The following is a 12,429-nucleotide window of genomic DNA, read 5'->3' as shown; positions in this document are numbered from 1 at the left end:
GTCGTGCTAGTGTCAAAATGGTCATACTTTCAAGTTCTGAATTATTTATTATTAGCGCATGAATAAACTCATACTGTAAATTAATGGAACAATCTGATTAGTAACAGTTAAAAACCAATGCCTATTTATATTTAAGAGACCTACGATTTGATGTGATCTCGTATACGACTTGAATTCTGTTGGCCGGAGAAAGTAATCATATTCATGTTATTGTTTAATTATTTTCCTTTTTGGCGGTTATTAGGAATTGGTGACTTTTGTACTTATGTGGTCATATTGTAGGATAGTTTATATGTCATGGGTTGCGGGGCACCTTGTTGATATCTTTATTCGGGTTACATAATAACGCCAGAAAGAGTAAGTATAAGTGTTGTGTTCGATATGTATGGATTATTATTATTGGCGTAATAATATGGAACTTGTTTTATAGGTATTTATTTATTTATTTTATTTATTTATTTATTTATGGTTCGCCTACAATTGTTACACTTTTCTTACATAGGTAAACATACACAGGAAAAATAGGATATATGTGTACAATATTAATCGGCAAACACAACATGCATAGAAGACAGATTACAAACTATCAATGATCCAGTACTTTCAATAAAAAAATTATATTAGATATAAAGTGACCCAATTGTTAAAATCTAATTCAAATCGAATGTTTGTCATTATCGAGTCTGTTGTGAACTTGGTTCTTGAAATTTTTGAGGGTGTTACCAAACAGATCAATTTTGTTAGTGGAATTATTATACAGTCTACTAATTCTTGGTATGGGAGAGTTGAGATTTGAAAAAGACGATTAGCTTTGTATTGTACAAAATAACTTCAGCAAAACTCTATATCTTTTTGAGAATATCCAGTAATAGATGAAACAATATTACCATAGCTGTGGGAGAAACAATGGAAGCTTACTGTGACCAGTAATCCGCAAAACTGGGTGCATTTTGGTTGGCTCACTGACGCGCTGTAGACTATCGTTTATCTTACTTCCTCAGTCAAAATGAAATCCCCTCTCAACTTGAATATTGCGTATGCTCGTATTCCATATGTAATGAACAGTTTACCTGTGGACATCGCAACAGAAAGAAATAAAAATAAGTTTTCTAAAAAATTAAAAAAGTATCTACTTAGTAGTTTATAAATATCTATAAACATACATACAAATATACATGTATAAAACACAAGCTACTGAACCATATAATATTACTCTTATACATATAATATAAATACATTATAATACATAAACTTATAATATATAATCAAAGCTCTTATACAATATATACATATATGTACATCTTAAGTACTGCTATAATTAAATGAGACCGTGTCCACAGACAAACTGTTCAAACAGTTTTGTGGACCATAAGTATAAGTTTCATGTAAGAAACACTCTTTTAATAATAATAAATAAATAAATAAATCCCTGTGGTAGACTAGAATTGTTCATCAAAACACGAAAATTGTTGTTTCTTATCGTCGTTTCACTTTTTGATAATTATCAGATAGTTTATCAGGTGTATTTTTATTTCAGAGGTTTTCATACCTTTGTTGACATCGAATTATATAAAAAATGTTATCCGCTACTTATTATGCTGTGAGACCGACCTTTTGTCTTTTGTTCATATGCTAATACTAACATTATAATTTAATCAAAACACGACAAAGATTTATACATTTTGATATTTTGTTTCATTTCACATACCCAACGCAAAAATGCTCATTTCCGATACAACGTGACCGATCCAAAAGTGATGAGATTATCTAAATCCCAACATTATAGGATTATCCTTTATCGACAGTGGCAGCGAAATGGAAAAACTTAACGGTTCATCTGCGAAGTCAGATAGCAAAACACTTCAGGTAAATGCAATACATTGGTAAACTATCAGGTAGGTTCAACGAACTGAAACTGCAGTCTGAGTGGGAAATTCAACGTCTTTTATATATCTTACATTACGAGTATAAGCATGTCTTTTTCTTGCATTTTCGCAAATAATTCTAATATTGTAAAAGGAAAACCATGTAACAACTATAAAGTTAGAGAACGATTACGATGTCAGCAATAAATATGAGAGGACTATTAATTATACTCTTATCAATCGAAAACCGTGGCTCCGGTGGAAATGATAAATCCTATAAAATCAAGAAAAATATGTTAGAAGTTACTTTGGAGCTGACTTTAGAGGTCGAAATAAAGAATAAAACGCGAGAGAATTACAGAATAGAAAGTTTTAAAGTTCGAGGTGCGGTTTGAGCTAAGCTTAATACCTCTTGAAAAATGCTCACAGTTTTAACTTTCCAATACTGACTAGAGAATGTCTGTTCAATAAATTGGACAGTAACGTCCACTTTACCTAACCTTTGGACGTCGGTAAATCGCCCATGGGAAAACATAGGGTGGTTCTATTCTTAGCGTAACACCACAGCGTAAGTACAATCACTTCGCCTTAAATATTGATCCATAAGAACATGCGGGCTGTCCTAAATAGTAAGGTAGTTAATTTTTGTTTAAGAAGTTAAGGCTTTCCCATGTAATAAATGCGCGGGCATGGAAAGAAGGGTACAATAGAAAGAATTAAGAATTACCTAGTTTTGTATTCAGGTTTACTCAAATACGGCTTAAAAGTTAAGCCAGTCCTATACCAAGGTAGGCTCGAAAACCTCCTCTAGAGATGAGTGTAAAACTTTATATGACACCGAAACCGCTCGCAATTTAAAAAAGTTCCCACAAATATTAAAGGTATCAAGAACCTGTGAAAAACTGTATGAAATATTATGAAAACACTTTATTAATTTTCCATTATCTTAAAGGCTTTGTAGACTTTCACTCACGTGGCAAACTTTCCGGTTAAATTAATATTATCTTCTCAAAGAAACTGTACAGGCGATTTAAAAATTATATTAAGATAGAAAATTATAAAAGAAAATAAAAAGGCAACAAGTAACGAGGTTTTCTTATTTCATATTATTATTATTATTTGATTTTACAAGCCGACGGTTTTGTAACCCGAATGAAATAGAGTTAGAGGCAAGATACACTTGACAGTTTTGATTGAAACCATGCGGGATCACGTTTATGTTAACATAATTATGTAAATGATCCTGTAAAGGTCTGATATAATAGGCAGATTCATGTATTTAATTTTTAGACGATTTTGTAAGAACGATCGTCTATCAACAATCTTTTTACGAAAAACCGATTAGCGCACTTAGCGTGTTATAAAGACACTAATTTTGTCTACTTTGTGAAACTCTCTATACTCAATAGAGAGTTTATCAATAGTAGGTACAGAATGAAGGACATCGTGCTACAGTTGTTGTTAGAAATAATAATAGTTGTTAAGCCACGTCAAAGACCTTCGTACGAGTACCCCAGGTCACTAGGTTGACCACTTATCATACGCGGAAGAGAAATAATGTTTTCATCAAACTTCTAACATCATTATTTATATTTTTTACATCAAATTATAGCCTTCCCTAATCAACGCATCGTTATAATGAAATTTGCTTTTACTATTTGACTTATATTAAAGCAAATTGAGAGAAGTCGACGTTTTAGTAAACGGTAACCAGCCGGAATGATTAATCGACCGAAAGCAGATTAGTTTCATGAGTATTGAGTATTGACTTATAGACAATCAAAGTAAATAATGATTTGTTCAACTGTATGAATAGTAATTTATTAGATGCCATCAATTTGATTATTAGTGTATGATTTGATTATTTTTTTCTATTAATTTCAATCAATTGACAAAGCTCTAATAATTGAAACATCCATACTAATATTATAAATGCGAAAGTAACTCTGTCTGTCTGTCTGTCTGTCTGTCTGTCTGTCTGTCTGCTACTCAATCACGTCTAAACTACTGAACCAATTTGCATGAAATTTGGTATGGAGATATTTTGATACCCGAGAAAGGACATAGGCTACTTTTTACCCCGGGAAAATGACGCATTTCCCGGGAAAATTCAGAAAATTCAACGAAGTCGCGAAAAATCAATATTATAATGACATTGAATTAACAAAATTCCGTTGCCATGGCAACTGTTTTAATGGCGGATATGTCTTAGTGCGACTTCGTTATACTAAGAGATATAAATAATTTTGAGAATATTTTTCGTGAAAAAAAAAGCATATTTTATATCATCACGCTACGACCAATAGGAGCAGAGTAGGTAACAGTAAAAAGTGTTACAAAAACATGGAAAATTCTGACCCATTCTCTCTTATGTGACGCAAGCGAAGTTGCGCGGGTCAGCTAGTATGTATATAAATCACACCTTATTCCCGTAGGGGTAGGCAAAGATCAAAGAAGTCATAGAACGCCACTTTATACGATCCTTACAAACTTCCGTCGCCTCATTCACATGCATAAATCTTGTCATATAGGATCACCGGTTACGAGTTCTACGCAACTGACTTTTTTGAAGGACAGGTACTTATATAGGCAAATAAACTATGAGTGTAGGGATTTTATTAAGATTAATAGTACCTATACATAAGTGCACGAATAATTTATTTGACTAAAAACCCGACTTGATATCTGTGTATTGATCAATAATGTTGCATATTCAAAACGCGGTAGAATTATAAAACGAGAAAATTTACCAATAATTAACAAGGAATAACGAAATCCAGAAAAGACTCGAACAGACTTTCGTCTAAAACTTCAAATAAGTAATGTAAAGTTCTTATAATTTTCCATAGGTAAATAGTATAAGTTCCAACACTTATCTTCTATAAACGTTTCGTACTTCACTACAAATTACTTTGACACATTTTCAGGTAAAGTGACAATCAATAAACAGTTCAAATGACCTTTGGCCAACGATTCAAATTACTGTCATTTACTTATCGATGATTGTAAAGTAAATAAAATGCTGATTCATATTGGAGGTTAGGAGTTAGTTCAAATACGTGGTCTTGATGTAAATCCAGAGGGATAATATTTTTTTCTTGTTACTTTAAAAAAAAGCATCTCTCGCACTAGGAATTGGTCGTGTCACGGGGACTTTTAAAAACATACAAACAACCGACACCAAGTACAACCAGACCCGTAACAATTATTTGTGAATCGCACTATTAATTATTCTGTATGGGAATCGAACCCACGACCTCCCGGCGCAATGGTAGCGGCGTGGCGACCTAAACCACTGAGCTACGGAGGCAGATAACTACCATCGCCTGACGATAACTAAGTATCTATAGATAAATAATATGGTACCATTTTTTTTTCAAATAAGGTCAGGTGCGTAGCACTCGTAACCGGTCGTCCTGTATGACGTGAATAAAGCAAGGGAAGTTTGTAAGTGTCGTAACAAGTAGCATTCTTTGTTCTCTGAGAACATTAGGTGTGTACCTATATATTTTTCAAGCAATATTAATGAATTGTTAAGCGTGTTAAGAATATTCTACTCTATAGCAAGTACCAAGTGTAGGAAATTGCACTATATTTACATAATATAATGCTTTGTAGCTTTAAGTCTTTCTAAAAACTTCACAGTACATTCTCCTCTTGGTATAAAAGAGTTCAGCTACAGAAACGTTAGTCGGGTATTATCTAGTGACAAGGTCAAACAACCCATAATGAATACGGGTGGTTTAACCTTGTCACCTATGTAGAGCTATTTTCACAACTGTCACGAATGCTTGTTTTTTCAAAATGCTTTTATTCTCGTTTCAAATTAATTTCTCAAGAAAGATTAAAACCAGTACTTTTTATAATGTACGTAGTTACTTAAGTCCAACAACTCTGTAGATTGTCATGGTATGTACAATATGTACAGTAGCGATATCAAATTAGCCGTCTATAATAATTGTAGCTAAGATGTCACTAATGTTCTAAATTCTGAATTTTGTGTACCTCCGATAGCTGCAAACGCTTCATACAAGGCTCTCTACTGCTATGGACTATCATGCATGGTATTATAAAAATATTCTCAATTCAACGTTCTGAAAATCTGATGTCATGCTTTTATCTATACCAAAGAATACGGGTCAACGAACTGTATTGTCGAACACAAATAAAAATTCCATCGGTTTAAAATCGTGCATACAATTTCGTTGAAAAACAAAAACGGTATCCGGTAACGCGATCGAACACTGAAAGCTTTTACCGTCTACTTTTTCATTTCCACAAAAAGCAGTGATTAAACGAATAACACCTAGTTTGTTTTAATTTCTATACTAAGGGCATTTGCAAGCTAATAGGCCATTTCTGGAATAGCTTCATCATCATTTGCTAAATTTCGCGAGAATAATACTACACATTTGGAGGTAGCTGTCATTTTGAGTGATTACGGCGGTGTTTGAGCTCCGTCGTGGAATGTTCGGCATGGAATATTAAACTTTGTGAATGACCACTAAATTACAATAGTGACGGAATGTTGGAAACAAACGGCGACCGATTCTAAAAATAACTTACTGTTACATAATTCTATGCAGCTTTACAAATAACGTTTTTCTAATTTCACTTCACTGGTTTTTTTTTGAAGAGTTAATAATAGCAATAATTAGGTTGGGAAAGTCTATCACCGGCAAAACACTATCATCTTCTTATATTTCTATTTTATCATCGAAATATCACCATGTTTTAGTCTTGCCACACCTAACAATAAAGTAATTTCTGCAACCTATTTGTCACAACAAAAATATTCAATTAGATACCCCTAACAAGATCTTTCTGTCAACTGGGTCAAAAATAAAACCATAATAAAATGAACAAAACACCTTTTTCATAAGCATATTAAGCCGTCAACGTCGATTTTCCAGAGAGATAAAATTCGTTATAATAAAATTGCCACCGTCCTACGCAGTTCAAGTCCGCAACATTTTAGCTTCAGGTAAATAGTATATACCTCCTAAGTCAGGGCTTAACAGGCATTGTAGTAATAGAGTAAATTGAAAACGCCTGACCTTGACAATGTCGAGGTTTAGGTTTCAAGGTCATAAGTAGGCTATAGCTATTTCATGGTTGTCTGAAAAATTAAAGGAAGATGTCAGACTGACAATCGATTGATCTACATTAGGGTGTATTAGGTCTTTATAACTTTATTTAATTTAGTGAGCATTTGATACACATTTGTAAGTTTTTGAAATCGTGAGTATATTATTATGTGTTCGAGAATCATGCATCAAGACTTAAATAAATCGCTATTAAACTGCGATGAGAGCATTTCATACACATATATTATGTATGTTGTTTGAAAAAAAATGAACCCGCTTTATAACCGATTATATAATTATATTTACTAAGTTGCAGGCCTTTGAAGCAGGTACAGGTTATTGCCACGTATCCTTTAATATTTTCGTATGTAGTATCACAGTAAATGCACACTTCAAAACCCCCTTAAAGCAGGTATTATTTCATTACCTGATATTGTTGCAAGCAGTTAATTCCTATGGGGTTATATAGAAACATGCTATAGTAACTCTAGCACACGCTTATAGAGCTTCTCGAGATCAGGTCAATCGCTCCCGCGGGTTGCACGTGTCTATAAATTTAAACCTATCTACATATCGGAGTTAACGGTACCGTATATGCCAAAGCCTTATGTATGTACTGAATAAGTATTGCTACTTACGACCCTATGCGTGTGCTATATTTTATTCGTAGGATTTTTCTCTGAAGTAAATCAATCTGATAAGATTTCATGATAGTTTATTAAAAAATACAGTTAAATTACCGTATTTGGATTGAATTGTACTGTAAATAACTGCAATTTTCCTTTTGCATTTTACCTAAAAAACGTAAAATGAAAACCTCAAAATGTCTAAGTGCGTATTTTTCTATGTTCTTGTCACTTTTAGAAGAAATACATCACTATAATTCTATGCAACCACTGGAAAACTACTTCCATCAAGCAACTGAAAAATTCTACCGTAAAATATGAAGACACTGCGCTAAAAGGACTATCACTAACGCAACTCACGTCAACCGGAAGATTTAAACACTAGCACAATACAAAAACAGGTGATATATTCTCTTTCCTTTCATATATCATACTATCTTTCTTTCTAGCACCTCTGCAGAATATAATGCCGTATGTACTTAATGTACAGTCGCACAAAACCTAAGTACACTCGCGTACTACCATATAAGTGTAATAAATGATCACACATATAATTCGTTGAAATTCGCCCGCTTTCGTGTACATTTATCTTCATCTAGAGCAATATTGGTCTGGAAGCGGGGCTATTAGTTTAAAAGACCAAGTATTCTGGTATAAAACTAGTTGAAAGAACGCTTATTTGTCATTTGTTTTGTACTGCTTTGGACAGACTTTCCAACCATTTGGTGGGTAAAGAAAAAGGAAGACTGTTTAATATAAACTGTAACTTGACTCTTGGATAAATTGTATTGTAGACGTCTCGAAACTTTGGAGGCCGTGCGCGTCAGATATAGTAGTCACAATCAAACAATAGTTGTAAAATGATAACAGAAAGGCGACTTATGGAACATCGTAATCTTCGTAAAACAGGTACGAATTAAAAAATAATATAAATATTTGAAAAATAGCACTGTCCTACTGGTATAGCGCATTGATATGAGAAAGTGAGCAGCATAAATAAATCCATAATCAGGTCAAGTCAAAACCCATGTTTAGCGTTCCAACGGTATTGTAAATAGTCACGTTACTTTACTACAATATAACAAAAATAAATAAGAAATACACGTAAATTATGCCATGTATAACAACCGTATATATTCATTAAAGCCTTCTAACACACCAACGCATGGTTTTAAACCAGTTTCCACCAGTTAACAATCTAGGTATGGCCTAAAACTCAATAGGAAAAGGTTACTGAATGCTAACACCCTTTCAAGCCCTTGGCATTTCAACATTACGTACGTAACCTTCAACGGTATTTTGAAATGGTTTCATAGAATGGACGCGAAAACGTACTCATAATGAATATGGAAATACAAGGCTTTGATATACTGGTAGTAATTCACCTTTACTGTGCGTAACACTGGTTGCTAGGTTGGCAATCGATCTACGCGGTAAACCAGTTCGGACTGTTGGTCTTTTGAAGCACTTCTTTGTTTATAATCTAAGCACAATGACATACTTGCACAAAAAAGTACGGATTTTTTAAAACAAAATTTTAATGCCACTAAAAGTTTTATTTCTAATAAAAAAATAGTCAAACAGTCGTAAACACTTTAGCCCACAACTTTGCTTCATCAAAAATAATCACGGTAATTTCCTTGTTCTATTGTATTAATTGCTACCGAAAGATACGAAACACACACTGGCATTTTTAAAAAGAAAGTATAGCGTTTCTTGTTTTTTTTTTATTTGTATAAATTGTTATATATTGTCATCCAAGAGCAAAATTATCCACAGCCACAAAATTAATTTAATAGCTATTAATTTAAGGTCCTAAAAGATGTTTACACAAGAAATAATAATATACTACTTATTTGTTACGTATATATTTTCCAGAAAAAGTACAGAAAAATTCCACTGGACTAACCTAAAATTATGTACTCGACCATGAAAATACCCTCTGATCATTACTACAATAACAGTTCAACCTATATTTACCTTATTAATATTAACAACCCTCGTATCGATTTAAATTTTCATCTATTAATAGAACAATCAATAAATCTCTTTGAGTTAGGGCTTGAACACCGAACAGCTGATTGTCTTATAAAAATAAATTGTGGTTTCGTTAACAGTTAAAAATCATAATTTATAAGACGCTTCAACTCAATTCAATTCAAATACTTCAATCAAAATATTTTTGCTAGTTTTTTGTACTTAACTGTATTCTTATGCTTTTTGTGTGCGTATATTAAACTTCAGAATATTTAAAATTCATGTTATTCATAGATTTTTTTTTATATCAATTTAAAAGCTATTGAATAGATAAACTACCGCTAAATCTACTTATGAAACCGGGGGTTAGATAAGTCTTTAGGACTATGGCCACCAAGCAACATAGTTAACTACACACAAATATGTGCTGGAAAGGGGACTACTGAAAGCATAACTATATCTTTTTATGTACTTATTTCTCAATCGGCAAATTGCCCAAAAGTTTTTGCTTTTAACAATGAAAATAAGTAAGTGCTCATATAACTATGACAGATTAGCTACAATATTTTTTTCAGGACATGGGTAATATGTCTATCACTAGATTAACAACATAACAATACAGCGAAGTGCAAAACAGTACTAATATACATAATTTGTATTCATTTCATTATAATAATCGCTATTTCATAGAAGTGGTTGGTAAATTATACCCATAGCCCCCAGGGTCATATGTTATGGGAGTCCATGGGGAGATTTATGATTAATAACATAATTAATGATTTCCGGCAACGTATCAAAGCGTGATATACCTGCATTTCGTTTGAAAATGTTTTAGAAATATTAACATATATACGTACATACATATATTATTATATTATACTAACTGCTACGCTCCAAATCATACCGTGCCCAGAAAATTGGCCCGAAGAATATTTATTTAAATGTTTATTCATATTATATCAACAGACGTATAAAATTACTTTAACAATTCTCTAAACAAATTTTATTCAAAAGAAAAAAGATACACGCGTAAAGGAACGACGTAAATAAATTCCAAAATCTATTATAGTCAAAGAAAACTTTCAGTATTCTAAATATAGCTCGTAATTTAAACACTTTTGTATATCATTATGTTAAAAAACCGTAGCTAGTTGTTAAAGTATATTCAACGGTTAAAATATGCCTAACATTATTCTTTGTAAAAGTCAAGTCTACGTAAAAACGTCCGCAAGATCGTCAATTAACATAAATAGCGCGGGAAAACAGAACATTTTTCAAGAGACCAAAGACCGGTACAGGCTTATTGTTCAAGAGGTATTGTTTAAAAATATACAGAATAATAATATTTATTTTTAAATAATGCGTGTTAATGTAATTTTTAATTTGATCGTTTAAGTTGTTACTCTATTTATTTCGTCTTTTTGAAGTAGACGTGCGTCTACTATGTTAGCAGCTGATTACTGAACGTATTCGAAGTGTACTTAAATAATATATTTTAAAATCTTAAATAAATCACAAATCATCTTGTCACTAAATTCACAGCTTAAATACTCCTATATCCCTCTAAAAACATTTTAAAAAGTCACAACAATAAAAGTTGTCGAGACTTTCCCAAATCTCTGTTAATCCCCGCGAAAAACTTATTTCGCGCCCTAATTTCTATCGACAAATGCTTGAAACTTTATCCAAAGTTCATCCCAAAATCCTTTTAACATTAATACATTCTGTCAGTCAAAAACTAAGTTAACCTTTAACCTGTAAATAATGAAACAGCTGAGTATTACTGTCAATTTCCATTAGTTTTAACACGAAACATACAAATGTGGGTAGAGCGCGCCTCGGGAATAGTAATGAATGTGTTTAATTCATTTATCCACCGTTTTCTGTAAATAAACTCGTGAAGCCGTACACCCATACATATCTACGTATAAATAGTCTCACCTTGTATATGTGAAAAATCGATATCAATTAGTCTTCGTTGTGGATCAACTTCGACGGTAAGGACTCGCTCACTGGATATGTTCGCGTTGCATTATTATTTACACAAAGCACTACACTCAAGCCTATGAGTTCATAGTTCAAACTTTGGTCCTCGAACCAGATTCACAATACTTTTACAAAATATATTTACAAGTTTAAACTATAGGATATGAAGGATTGATATCAGCGGTTGCTAATAAGTCACTTGTTTGGACCGACGGTAGAGTCTAAAGCGGGAAACTAAGGAAAGTTTAGTTCTAACTATCGGCTATGTTTGGAAATATGCACTTTATACATACACAGGGCTGAGGCGACGAAAATAAACTTTGTACATCGAATAATTCACAAACGCATTCACTTAGGAGCGATCGTCATAAGTTATTTATTATTGCAGTTATAAAGTACTCTGCAGCTCGACTGGTAATTATGGGATATTATTCAAATATACACTTGAAATTTCAATTCAGTATGCAAAATAAAGCGTCCGTACGAAATGCGTTTCAAATATCGCGGCAAGAGAAGCCGGGCGGCGTGGCCACACGTCCGCGCGCCCTGCCGCTAAAACGCGGACTGAAAGCTTTCCTTCAGTTCTGAACTCGGTGCACGATTGAAAAAGCTCACCATGTTTTCAATATGTGGGTGAAAGAGACGATGGTATATTGTCAGCTTCATCTTGAAAAGCCATGCTCGAGTGGCGTCTACTAAAAGGAAATTCGAAGGTGTTCGTATCAAAATAAACATACAACGGCCTGTCTGGTTTTGGTAGGTCAGACGTGTAGGAAATGCGTCTGCAGACAATGGTTATGGAACTAATTTGGTAACATTATGTAATCTTACACACGCGAAGTAGGGAAATGGCGAAACTATTATCGTGATGGGGAATGTGTTACAGTT

The 12,429-nt window shown here is 33.1% G+C and overlaps 1 protein-coding gene across 18 annotated transcripts in view; it reads right to left on the bottom strand.

Annotated features, from left to right (window-relative positions):
• SK (small conductance calcium-activated potassium channel) overlaps nucleotides 1–12,087 on the bottom strand; it is a 256,721-nt gene extending 244,634 nt beyond the window's left edge. For all 18 annotated transcript variants that reach the window (XM_076123665.1, XM_076123664.1, XM_076123667.1 and 15 more), the window contains exon 1: nucleotides 11,497–12,087. The gene's annotated coding sequence lies outside the window, so the exon portion shown is untranslated. The remainder of the gene's footprint in view (nucleotides 1–11,496) is intronic.
• Between the last annotated feature and the right edge of the window lie 342 nt (nucleotides 12,088–12,429).

Source organism: Anticarsia gemmatalis, chromosome 15, assembly GCF_050436995.1.
Source record: "Anticarsia gemmatalis isolate Benzon Research Colony breed Stoneville strain chromosome 15, ilAntGemm2 primary, whole genome shotgun sequence".
In the NCBI taxonomy this organism is placed as follows: Eukaryota; Metazoa; Arthropoda; class Insecta; order Lepidoptera; family Erebidae; genus Anticarsia; species Anticarsia gemmatalis.
This window is presented reverse-complemented; position numbering and strand designations above follow the sequence as displayed.